This window comes from Sturnira hondurensis, unplaced genomic scaffold, assembly GCF_014824575.4.
Source record: "Sturnira hondurensis isolate 20B ecotype Veracruz unplaced genomic scaffold, ASM1482457v3 Scaffold0009935, whole genome shotgun sequence".
NCBI lineage: Eukaryota > Metazoa > Chordata > Mammalia > Chiroptera > Phyllostomidae > Sturnira > Sturnira hondurensis.
This window is the reverse complement of record NW_028082566.1, coordinates 2260697-2274449: the sequence shown is the minus strand read 5'-3', so window position 1 is coordinate 2274449 and position 13753 is coordinate 2260697. Positions and strand designations below refer to the sequence as shown.

Sequence of the window (13753 nt, the reverse complement as noted above, 5' to 3'; positions counted from 1 at the left end):
ATTAAAGTCAGCAATTCAGAGACCCAGACTGAATATAGCTGATCTAACCCCAAAGAGTGTTTTTGGGAGGAGGGTCTCCCTAAAAATGCCATTTGGGGAACTTTTGGAAGCTCCATGGGATAATGCAGCTAAACTGAGAGGCATTCGAATTGTTTCCTCTGTTAGTAAATTAAGAAAGAATAGGCCCTGGCTCAATGTGGATAGGACTGAGAGTTAACGCAGAAATAAAGCAGAGAAATAATCACCAGTAATATTTATGGAATGAGAAATTCTGGGTAAGATCACTCACTAAGATTCAGAAAAGGTAAGTGAAGACCAATGACCAATGAGAGTTCTGACACAGTAAATCTGGAATCTGGGTTTAATGGAAGTAATATCTTGCTGCAGGAAAGAAACAGTGTCCTGCTGGATAATATCTTGTGGTCACTGTAGCCCTGGCACTTAGCAAAGTGCCTAGTATAATATACACTCTAAAAAAACCATGAGTTTAGTGAATGCGTGAAAGAAAGAACGGGAACCGTTAAAGGGTTTTGCACAAGAGTGAAATGGTCAGGATAGCGTTTTAAAAGGTTACTCTGGCTACAATGAGGATAAAAGGTTTGATCTGCAATTGATGGTACATAGTATTGAGGAAGCGAAGTGAGAGCTGTGGAAGAAATGACCCCAATAAAGAGAAACAGAAGCATTTGAATGATGTTTGAACTGAAGACTTAACAGAACTTGGTTATTGGAAGTATGAGGTCAGACTGAGGGAAGGGCTGGAATGGTGTTCATTTCTGGTTTAAGCAATAATAGCATGAAAGATGGTGCCAGATTAAACCAGGAATCCCGTGAGGAGGATTGAATGAGGGAGTAGGCAATGGGCTCAGTTGAGATTAGTTAAATTTGATATTTCTATGGATGATTCTAGTAAAGATGATCAGCAGGTGGTTGGATTTATGTCTGGATATCAGAAAAGAGAATTGGACTAGCAACATTGAAATTTTAGATTTATCAGCCTAGATTGGACTATTAAAACCATGGAAGTGAATAAAATAACCCACAAAATATACATAGGAAGGAAATGAAACCCAAGATGGGTCTCTGAGGAATGTCTATACTAAAGTGTGGGCAAAGGGCTCACAAAGGAAACCATGAGTGGGAACAGAGTAAGGAGAGTGTGATGTTGCTGAATGAAGCAAGTTTTTCCAAACAGAAAACAATGATAAAGCTCATAAAGGTCAAATAGGATGAGAACTAAGTTACATAAGAAAGGGCACACACATACAAAAGGAATTATCTTCTGGAGGACAGGCCCCTTGTAGTACAGGCTTCCCCAATGTTTGTGAGTGTTCTAGGAACCCATCTGTATCAGTGTACCAGCTGGCATTGTTGTGAGAGGCTGCATTCAGCATCAGTGAATTTTTTTTTGAAGACACATTCACCCATTTCATGACAGGTGATTTATGGGCACACTTGCCCAAACCATGCTGAATGTTCACCAGTTCTTGATCAAAACCAGCATGACTCCTATGTCCCACCCTCCCTACTCACCCAAATCTCACTCCCAAAGACTTCCTCCCCCTGCCCCGAGGGTGAAATAAGTCCTCAAAGGGAAATATTTCACTGATGCGGAATACGTGAAACAAACAAACAAAAATGGCAGAAGCACTAAAAGCATCAAAATCTACAAGTTCAGAAGCTGTTCTAAGCAGTGGGAAAACATTTTTATAGGTGTATTACATCAAATAGAGCCTGCTTTGAAGATGACTGAAGTTTAAACATGTAAAAATAAATACACAAGTTTTTAAAAATACATTTTGGATTTTTTGGGTCCCCCCTCATATGTATCTTTTGAATTACTTAATTAAGCAATAGGCCCTGATGAGACCTTTCTGGTCAGGGATGGAGGAGGGAGCCATCTGCATCCTATAGTGGGTGGGAAGTGATGTCCTGGAGGCAGCAAGTGGGATGGAAAAGGAGACAGGGAGTGATGTAAGATTGAAATAGAAGGTGAGTTCAAGTTCCTCTTTTCAGAAGCTGTATGTTGAGTGATAAAACAGGTCTAGAGGTTTATTTTGTTGTATTATACATCCCAGGCTTCCTCTCATAATGACTCCTATCGTGTGGAGTGATTAAATGTAGATAAGGGGCAGGGTCCAAAGTGCTAATGTTACTGAGCAGAGGTCCAAGGGGAGGCTGATATTTGGCCCACTGAGGAATGACAAAAACTGCTACAGAAAACAGGGGCCCCTCCCAAGGACGGTATACTAATATCTATTGGGTTCTTCTGTCTGCCGCCAATTGGAAAGACATCTCTCAATGCCAGAGATTTGTGAAAAGGAAACGAAACGTTTATTTAAAGCTGTACACACTTAAAGTAGTGACTCAGTGTCCCCATAAAAATATCAAAGTATTTTAGGATAACCACAGATGCCCACAGTGCTTCCTTCTCCCCCTGCCCTAACTCAGGGTACCATATCTCAGGAAAAGAAGCACACATCTGTGTTTCAGGTCACTGGCACCATGAGCTTTGTCACCGTCCAGGCAGGATCTCCAGTTAATCCAAAGTCATGTGGCACCTTCTCACGGTCCACTGGCAAGAGTTCTCAGTACCCATTTTTCCAGGCAAAGCCTCTCCAGCTTCCCAGGCCAAGCAGCCAAAGGGAGCACCCCAAAGCCATGTGGGCCTCTTCTACCAAAGCTGCAGGGGTCCACACTCTGACTCAGAAGGGTGGCTTTCTTCTTTACCTGGCTGCAGGGGTCTGCACTCTTCCAAAACCACGTGGCTCTCCCTTTCACCTGGTCAAGCAGAGTTTCATTTCTGCTGAAACCGCGTGGCTCTCTCCCAATGGCTGCTGTGTCTGGGTTTAAATCCCCTCGCCCATCTTCCTCTGTACCCCTATTTCCGACTCCTCCCACAATCAGTTACACCTGCCAGTATTTCTGTATTATTACAAGTTTACTGGTCTGCCATCGTTAGTCTGGGCAGGTATGGCCCCATGTCCTAGAGCCAATCCTCTCCAAGCTCCAACACAGGCGCTGTAACTCAGAGGACCAGCCCCCAGTTACATCCTGGGTAGAAGTCACTCCCTTCTCCCTGGCTCAAAACTTGGCCACAGCTATTCAACATATCTATGAAACCAGTTAAAGGTTATAGATATGTTAAATGACCATTCCAGAGGTTGGCTGCCAAACTGTTGCTATGCAAAACAACTCTCAGTGGCCCTGCTCCGGTTTGTCCCTTACCCCAACTGACACCTGGGGGGGTAAGGACATCTTAATATTTCCTGGACACCCTGAGCTCTGGACCCCATTCCAAATTCTTTTTGCCACCTGCCCCCTTCCTGGCTGCGCCCTGTTACATTCACTTTGTATTTTTTTTTGGTTTACTCTGTTATTCAGAGTTGTGGATAGGAATCAGAAGAAGCATTGTAGTGTCATGGTTCTTTTTGTTGTCTCCTTGTTATTAAAATGTTTACTGGTGCCGCCTGTTAAAGAACAGTAGTAAAATATCTACTAGTAAAATTTCTTTTTTTGTTATTTCTTTATTTTTATGTTTTGCATTTTTTTATTGTTGTTCAGTTACAGTTGTTCCACCTTTTCCCCCACTGCTCACCCCTACCCTATGCCCTTCCCTCTCAGAGTCAATTCCGCTCCCCTCCCCCATTGTCCATGCCCGTGAGTCCTCTGTTCTTGTTTCTTGGTTTGGCCCTTTCCTTCCTGTGATCCCCGCTCAATCCTCCCCTCTGGTCACTTTCAGTTTATTTTCAAGTCTCTGGTTCTATTTTGCCCATTAGTTTTGTTTATTAGGTTCCACTTATAGGTGAGATCGTATGTCATTGTTTTCTTTCATTTTCTAAAAGCGAACAAATCTCAGTTTTACCATAGCCCTTCATTTCCTTGTTTTCTCACTTTCTTTATCCTCTTGTTGTTTAAAACAGGCCGGAATATTTTGTCCTGCCTCCACCTAAGATACAATGTTCTACAAGAACTCCTGTCAGTTTACCAAAATTAATTATGTAGCTTATGAAAAACTTAAAAGTGCCAAAATATATCGTTATGCTTTAAATGGTTCTTTTTCCTTAAGAATATATTAAATATGTATATGCAATTCAAGAGCGGTGATAAACCTATTTGACAACAAAACAAGTTCTATATTGATATATTAAGCTTTATATCTGTCTATCTATGTATCTATCTGCATGTATTTGCACAAGTTTTCAGTAATTGCTCTTCTACAGGAAACTGTGCATAAACACATTAGCTTGGTTGATACATCACCATTTTAAAGATAAATACAATGTAACTACCATATCTCCTGATTCTGAGATTAATGTTTATAGAAAATAACACCTTGAATACATTTTAACTTTATGAAAATTAATAATTGGATTTAAGGAAACTAAATTCCAGACATGCTATATGAAATAAACTGCTGATAAAACATTCTGTGTAAGCTTATAGCCCCCTTTCTCTACTTACTGGTTCGGCACTTTCCTTTTGAGAAAATGATAGCATGGGTAAGTGCATTTGATTTTTATTTTTATATTCGTCCTCTGCAACAGTGAGGATTTAGACGTTTTTCCATTCCTTCAGAAATACTCAAGAGGTATATTTATCTTTGAAAATATAAAAGATATATAAATTCAGGCAATGATTTTATTATATGTAATATAGTATAATGTTGACTTTTTATATCAAATTTTTGCTGTTGTGAATAGTAGGTAGCTACAGGGGTTTTAAAAACCAAAACTAAAAAACAAGTTGAAAATAAAACAAAAGCTGTTAGCCTTGTATTGGTGCTCAGCACTCTTTACCTAAAGAAAAAAATCAAAAGGGTTTGTTCTGACCTCTGCTTTGCTGGTTTTGCTATGCTAAGTACATGTTGACAAGTGTTAAAAGTGATCCATGTTCTTAAGAAGCAAATTGTGCACTTAAGATACAGGAAAATTCCAGGCCTATATATATATATATCAGCAAATACTAATTGATATGATTTGTATTTTATACATAATTATTAGGTGCATATGTATAGGACAAGGGACTTCAGATGTGGTCTGATCAAGTGAAGTCTTCATAGCACTTATTTTTATTAGTATATTTAGCATGCCTTTTCCCTAAAATTTAGGCTCAGTGGCAGCAAAGATATGTTTGCCTTGTTCTCATTTATTTGCTATACTCTGAAGTGAGTGGTGCACAGCATGAGTTTAGAAAAATTTTGTCAGTGATGTTTATTATTTTTAAGATACATTCTTAATTTAGTGGTTACTGATGCAATTTTATTGTGAATTCCCTCTTTACGTCTCATTACAGTATTGACTCATATTCAACATTATTTAAGATTCCTAGATTTTAGTTTTTTAGTAGCTTACTTTCAAAGTCATGATGTTTCAATATTATGTAACTGTATTTTGAAATCAGTAGTTGATAGTGGTGCAGAGAGAAGGGAGAATATAATGAGCAAAAACATGGAATTGCAAGCCAAGAGCGTTATAAGGAAAGATAATCAGCTCCCTGATATAGGTGGATTTAGTTGACCTGTGATGAGAGATGGAAAAAACAAATCGAACATGGGATATTTTCTTTCATGATTAGGAATTAAACGTAAGAATTGTTGGTGGAAGGAAACTCACACTGAGAGCTGTGAGAAGATCCCCACATCCTACGGACGTTGGGTGGTGGGAATGCTACTCTGAGAAGGCAGTAAAGATCCCAGGGTCAGGAGAACTGCAGAGACTGGGATTCATTTTTGGATGAGTAAGGGAAGAAATGGATCTACTGGTAGTTCTAACATCCAGGGGAGGAAAATTTGTGATCTCACAAGACAACCTATAGCTGAATAATGATTATAGAAAATGCATTGGAGCTGCTGATAGCCTCCTTCCATGGGGGAAATAAAAACTACTGGAAGTTTTCAGCTTTTCTTGGAATTGTAAGAAACAAACAGATTCAAGGTGATAAAGTCTGTGCTTTGAAAAAGTACTTTGCCTCTTCCCACTCAAATTTCACCAGCTCCTGTAGAAATCACACATTTAACTCGCAAGATATCACTTCATTATTTTTAATCTTTCAGTATAATAGAAATAACATTTAAATTATATTTATATTCACCTACTTTTTAACTTTTTTACCTTTCTTTAGCTTTTTTAAAATAAAAGTTTATTAAAAACTTTAAGAAATTAAAGTAAGTCTTAAGTATTTTTTTCTAGTGTTTAGTGAAAAGTGATCATTTTACTCTATTTACTATAGGGAGAAGAGATTTGTTTTAGTAACTTCACATATTGCATTTGAAGAAGAGCTAACTCATATCCAAAAGAAAAGTTCAATAAAATGAATTTAAAAAAACAATGAATGTTACTTTAGATTTCCTTCCGAGGATCTTAATTTGGAGAAATTTTTAGATATGAAATACACTTACCTACAAGCTTGAAAGCTTAGCCTTATCTCTGTAATTATTTTCTTTTTTTTTCTTTTGATAATTTTCTTTTTTAAAAGATTTTATTTATTTATCTTTAGAGGGGAAGGGAAGCAGAGAGGGAGAGAAATATCAATGTATGGTTGCCTCTCATGTGTCCCCTGCTGGGAACCAGCCTGCCTGCAACCCAGGCATGTGCCCTGACTGGGAATCGAACTGCGATCCTTTGTTTCACAGGCCTGTACTCAGTCCACTGAGCTACACGAGCCAGGGTTCTATAATTCTTTTCTTCATTACATTTCTGAGTATGAACTAAGTATAGATCTTTGCTTATATCTCTTTAAGCCTGATAGCCTAATAATGGGTAACAAATGTAGGTATATGTGTATTATGAATAGGCCAGAGTTTATTTTAAGTTTTGTACTGTTTATTTGAAGAGCCTTTTCTTCCAATTTCAAGTAAAGCATGATGCTGGAAGTCTAGGAATCACTGCTCAGATACCAAAGTGTGCAAGTATTTAACTATGAATTTCATGAAAAACTACAAAAAGAGTTACATGGTGTTTTGTTATTTGCCAGGCACCAGCAAGTGTTCACAACCCAAGAATGAGGTTAAACACTTGAAATGATAAAAAAAAAATTACCCTGGGAAGTGTGGCCAAATACTAATAAGTGAATAAAGAAAAACAAGCCTTAGAGGTCAATATGAAGCAAAAAGATACTGTAAGTAGTATGTCACTGCACTGTTACTGCCTGAGTCAGTTACAGAGCTGGACAAATATTTGTTACAAAACAAAAGTTTACTTAATTCCTTCAGTGTAGCTCATTAATGATCTATTGTAAACGCTACAAAAGCAATTATTTAGGGCTTTTGCCTCATTCTACATCATTAGCTGTAATGTTATTGCAGCTCACAGCACTGATATTTCTCTATTATTCTTGTGTTTTATATTTCTCTTATCATGACTGGCTTCAGAGTTCCTAATATCTTAAGATAAGACTATGAATTCTTATGGTTATTTCAATTACTGAACATATAAAAGTAAAGCACCTGTAAATATAGTAAAATTTTTTTTACCTTAAAATGAGTCAGTTTTATGTTTTGCATTATTATATCTCAAGAAGGCTGCTTAAAACACACACACACACACACACACACACACACACACACACCCCAAGACAGGCTTCCTTCACTTGCAGGCACTACTTGTGACTTGGGATTCTTGGGAAATGCAGTGGGTCTTCTGAGAAATGCAGTGGTTTCAATTATTCAGGCCCCATTTTCATATCTTAAATGGCTCCTTTCCTGCTGTATACCCTACCAACCTCAAAATGTCCAATGAGCTTCCATTCTTGAAAACAAACATGAAAGAAAACAAAGTAAAAACTTTTATTCCTTCTTCCTCCTCTTTTGTCTTCTTCTAAGTTTTAGATTTAAAAAATTAGTGTGCTCGTTGTTTCTACATCTTTATCCCGCACCTTATTCTGGCTCTTCCTTTACTAGTGGATTGAGACTGACTTTGCAGAGCTGACTGCTTTTGAGTGCTCGCTGGAGTCCTTTCTGCACGGTTCTCATCTTCCTGAAACTCCCTGAAATAGAACACATTCTTGAGAACCTCTTTTCATTATCACATTTTTTGTTTGTTTATGCCTTCAGTTACTGTTTTTAACTGCCGCATCCTTGTTCTGATCGCACTTTTACAGTATTATTTCTTTTTTGGGGCTCATCTTTTAGGTCCCTCCTCCCTAGTCTTAGTTTCTTATCACTTATGCCCTCTCGTTCTCTTAGTATTAGTTCTCGCACCTCTATGAAAATGACGCAAACATCTCAAATTCTAGTTTTGACCATGCTCTTAAATGTAGGTACATATTTCAACATTCTGTTCTATTTGATTTCTTTATTATCTCTTACTAACCCTTAACAAAAGTCATCTTCCTTCTTTCCCAATCTTAATTGATGATGTACTGACATCCAGTCCACCATGAGAGGAAGTTCAGAGTTTCTCTCATTTCTATCTCTTTTCATTCCCTCTCTATTTCCCTTCAGTTACCAAGTCCTGTCAATCTATCTTGCAATTTCTTTCATCTACATAAAATCTTTCTTTGTTTTCATAGTGAGAAACTCTTTCCAAGACTTACAGGCAGGAAAGGCTAATGTTGTGTACAGCTCAGGGACGGAGGATTCCCTCAGGTCCTTACCTGTGTGACACCCTGGGTGCCCGCCCAGCTGGCACAGCGTTTGGTATTAATGTAGACAAGCAAGGCTTCTAGAGTCAGGCCAGGACTGGGACCATCATGTAGAGCACATTGTTATAAATTGGAAAAAATTTCTTCAAAGCCATATATCCTTTAATTTAAAAAAATATTCACAATACTGATTTTGTAAAAAAAAAAAAATTACTGCCCTCCGTGGGAAAATTCTATAATAAATATTCAAATCTATTCCATCAATGGTGTTATATGTAATGGTCTACTGACTTAATAACACAAATCATTGTAAGATGCCAGATTGTGGAATTTCTTATTACTAATGTAAAAATAAGATGAAAGTACTGTTGGTTTCAGTACCTCACTATAAGCTTTAAAAATATTGTCTTTGAGGATATTTTGTTTAAGAACATTCCAAAAGAACTAGAAGAAAAGTCCTATTTTTACAAAATGATGAGAAGGCTTTTGGCAGACTTAAAAGGATGTGTTGTGGCTTCATCATTTCTACATTGTGATCATATAATAACATTCTCTTATTTCAGAACGAGCTAACTACAGGTCAGATCCAGCCCATGTGCTGTGTTTATAAATAATATTTGTTTGTAAATAATGTTTCCCACATTGCTTACACATTATAGTGTAATTCACCATTACAATGGTAGAGTAATTGTCGCAGGGACTTTATGGTCCACCAAGCCCAAAATATTTATTATCTGAATCTTTACATAAAAAGTTCATTGGTCCTTGACTTTTTATTCCCTTTTAAAATATTAATTCACTTGAATTTCCTTTTTGCTCTATTCTACATGTAGGAAAAACCCCAGACAATATTAACTAGACTAGGGTGAATCATAGTTTTCCTTCCAAAATATTTTTTATGGATGAGTGATGAAACCTGGCTGCAGTGTGCTGCCTTAAACATGCACAGTTCCTTAGGGTTTGCGAAAAACAGAGCAATAGAAACAAGAGACCCTAAGGTAGAGCAACCTGTTCTTTTCACCAGATTTTTATTGGCATTACCTAGTGCAATAAATGTTTCCTATAATAAATAAGCTTTTCGAAAACTAACTCTTTTTTTGACATTAAAAAACTATACTGGGGGCAAAGTCTATGTAATACTCAAAAGATCCTCATGCATTTGATGACCCAGTGACTAACTTGTTCTCTGTTGGAAACAATTTTTTAATTAAAATTCAGGGAATTCTATGAGTACATATTTGTTCATTAAAGAGAATAGTTGACACCATACTTTTTACATGGGAAATAATTCATATTTTATAAGATTTTTTCTTATAATAAAATCTGTTAAGAGCTTGGTAAATAAGTTTCTCAATTATAGTACTATTTTTTTCTTATAAAGATTATGTTTATTAAGTAAAAGATGTCAAATGAATTCAGTGTATCCTTCAAAAGTCTATTTAATACTCAATTCTCTATCTACTTGTTTTGAATTATTTAACAGTTTCTTCTGTGTTACTTCTCATTCTTTAAAATGAATAAGAATTTAAACTTCCTCACCTTTTTTTAACCTGCCACTTAGAAGACTTCTACCAAGGGAACTTATCATTTAGACTTTAGTTGTCTGGTGTCCTTCGGATGTGCAACTGTATCTAAGGGTGTCATTAGTTATGGAGCAGGAAAATACATAGCAAGCTTTAAGAGATATTTGTTTTCATTCAACTTTCCAAGGTCAAAATATCAATGGCCAGGGATTTGACCTTAATTATAAGTATACCCTTCAAGAAGTTTGCTTTTACTAAGAATCAAGTAACGAAAGTTAAGTTTCCCTATTACTAACTGTGACTCAGTAAAGAAAAACTTTGGGATCCAAAATAGAAAGTCCTCAAACTTAAATGAAGATGGGAGCAGGAGTTAAGTCTCTTTTAAAAGAAGAAATTGATTATAGAAAATATCTTTTCTATTGATATAAAATCTAGGTACAAACAAAGTACACTGGGACACATTTCGGCTGGATTATGAAAGGTTAAATAATAGAGCTGCCTGGTTCTGCACCTGCTGCCATTGTTATGAGGAATTGGTTTAGTTTGGAAAGTTAATTCTCCCCAGAGTAGGTGTAGTTCTGGAGCAATTCTAAGGAGTTTGGGGTTAGCATTTGCTATGGAGTCTTAAGATATTACAGACCATGTATCTTTCTCCTGAAAGGGCTTTAGCCAAAGTGTGTTCTATACAGTAGTTTATACCCTATTCCAGGCCATGGTGCTTTGAAGTTTTGCAAAGCTTCAAAGTTACCTTTTGGGGGACAATAGCTTATAAAGGAATATAGAATACAGGGGTGTGGAAGAGGTGCTCTGCACTGTTATTACACCAGGTGCACCACTCACCGAAACAAAACAGCATATTCAATTATACTGGAATGTGAAGTAATTGGAGACTGATATGAAATATTTATGCATAATGCAGTTTAACACAAAAACATATTTTGGAGAACATTATAAGAAGTTCCCAAGGCTGCACAACAAGTCACCCATCTCATAGTTTGTGTAAGACAGGTGTGCTACACAGATGGTAGACAGACTTGTTGCATGTGCATCTCAATCGGAAAACAATAACAAATAATCTGAAATTTAAGGGCACAAGGACTTGGAATATTGGAGGTGAAAGATTTGAAATGTCAGACAACAAATTACTTAGTTCTCAATAATATGGGAAACTATGATGTGGTTTTAGGATATCCAATATAAAAAAATTTGAAAATGTTTCTTTTTTCATCTCATGTTTTCATAGAGTATCCTTCTTGAAAGAAAACCCCAAGTATCACTGTAAATTTCATTTGAAAATTCTATGAATCAAAAGAAATCTAAGTGAAGTCAAAACACTAAACTGAAGCCTCCTGTTTTGGGTTAGAGGTTCAGGGCTCATTGAGTAGGAAAATGTGATGTGTTTCTTGGAATAACTGATCACACCAAAGGGTGTTTTTTCTTTTTTAAAATATTTGATGCAAGGAAGACAGAAATCTCTTTTCTCTATGAAGATGGTATTGCTAATTAATGACCCAGGCTGTGTCTTACAGAGGGGAACAATCACATGCTCATTAATGGTACCTCCAGTAGCCAGAGCTGTCTCATCCATAAATGGCTGAAGTAGGAGCCAAACCCATGAAAATAAACTGGATGTAAAACACATTAAAGATCCTTGAAATGTGAGTGAGCAGCAAAAGGAATGGTGATCTTGAAATATAAGCAAGTACTGTACTTGACCTCCTACACCATCTTTGAACAGATAGATGAAGTGCTGGGAGCACACGAATTCACAACTATACGTAAGACAAAAGTCCTTAGTTGAGACCACAAGGTGAGACCAGACATGGAGTCATCAGAAGACCCACTAGCACTGCATTCTCACATGTGGGTCTCTATTCTATGGGTCACTCATCTTGATCATTGAAAAGAGAAAATATAAGTATCTCTTCAGATTCAGCTGTTGAAAATGGTCCAATCAGATCTTGAGCACAATGAGTCGAAGATCTCTGAGGGAACTTTGCTCTGCTTTTCCTAATGGTTTCATTGGAAACAAATAGCTCTCCTCCATATGCTAACAACTTAAATGTAGTATACATTTTGTTATTTTATTTTTATTATTTTTTTAAATTTTTATTTATCTTTAGAAGGGAAAGGAAGGAGAGAGGGAGAGAAATATCAATGTATGGTTGCCTCTCGTGCATGCCCTGCTGGGAACTGCCCCTGCTGGGAACTGGCCTGCAACCCAGGCATGTGCCCTGACCGGGAATTGAACCGCAATCCTTTGGTTCGCAGGCCTGTGCTCAGTCCACTGAGCTACACCAGCCAGGGCACATTCTGTTATTTTAATATCTTATGTGGGATGAAAGGAGAGCTGGTCATTGTTATTTCAGCCTTCCATAAATTAGTCACCATAGTGAAGTACTGAAATAGAGAACCCCCGAAGCAACCTCATTAGATGAGTTAGCAGCACAAAAGGCCCTATGTTTAATTATCTTTGTGCACTCTGTTTTCTCAGTTGTACTCTATACTTGTCAAAGTGGATCCTTACTGATTTATTTAATGCCTGTTTATATTTTGGTTTTCGTATCTGATTTTATTTACTTAGTTTTCAGGAGAAAATAATGCTTTTCCCTTGGTAGCAATGAGGATGATCAATGTAACTGAGATTTGAAAATCGAAGACTCTCTTTTCTGTTCTCATCTTTCTATTATTTTACATTAGACATCTTGTAAGATTAAATATTCTTTAGAATATGACTTGGACATAATTTTCCCTGTCACATAAGAGACCATTCATCCTTGAAGTTCAATTTTGTGACAAAACAATATTTCAATTGATTTACTTTTTAAGTCTGCTGTATTTGTAAAGTTTCTCAAATTATTGAGGAAAGCTCTATAATTCTTTTGTATGAAAATATTGAATAATAAAAATATGTCTGGAAAACAATTTCTTTCCCCCAACCCATCACATAATTTTTCCCTTTCATTAAAAAAAAAGGGTTTCTAAAATACAAACTCCATTTTTTGTAATGCACCAGAAGGAAACCAATATCAGCATCTGTCTTATTGAATCCAGTGAATATGTTTCATTCCTCCTTTGATTTGCTCTCATCAGCATTCCAAATTCCTCCTCACTCACAGCCCCTCCTTCCGAAGTTCCTCCTTTTTGACTTTGGTCATGCCACAGTTTCTTGGGTTTTCCTGTGTTTCTTTATTTCTCTTCAGTCTCCTTTGCTGGTTCATTTTCTCCTGCTCCTTCTTTAAATGTCTGTATTCTTCAGGGTTCGCTTTCCCAACTCTTCTACCATATATGGTATAGCTAAGTCTTTAACAGCACAGGCTGTGTAAACTGACTACAGGTTGAATTATGTACTTTAGTTTTCAATAGCTGTCTAACAAGTTTTCATAAACTTTGTGTCTTAAAACAACACTCATTTAGCTTCTCACAGTTCTGTAGGTCAAAAATCTGCGTGGGGTTCAGCTGGGTCCTCTGCTCAGGGTATTAACAGGCTGATAACAAAGTTTCAGCTTCATCTAAGGGCTCATTTGGGGCCTGAGGTATATTCTTCCAAGCTCATTCATGTTGGCAGGATTCCATTTCCTGTGGTTGTAGGATTGAGGTCCCTATATTGTTATTTTGGCCATGGGCTACTCTGGGCTCTTAGAAGC

General features: G+C 37.0%; 1 protein-coding gene across 3 annotated transcripts in view; it reads left to right on the top strand.

The window, feature by feature from the left end:
• Positions 1–13753, top strand: part of CNTN1 (contactin 1) — a 309382-nt gene that overhangs the window by 59452 nt on the left and 236177 nt on the right. Inside the window, exons 1-2 of one of the 3 annotated variants that reach the window (XM_037058154.1) lie at positions 1958–1969; positions 11111–11114. The exons of the other annotated variants lie outside the window; for them this stretch is intronic. The gene's annotated coding sequence lies outside the window, so the exon portion shown is untranslated. Of the gene's footprint in view, positions 1–1957; positions 1970–11110; positions 11115–13753 lie in introns of those variants that run through there. 3 annotated transcript variants of the gene reach the window in all.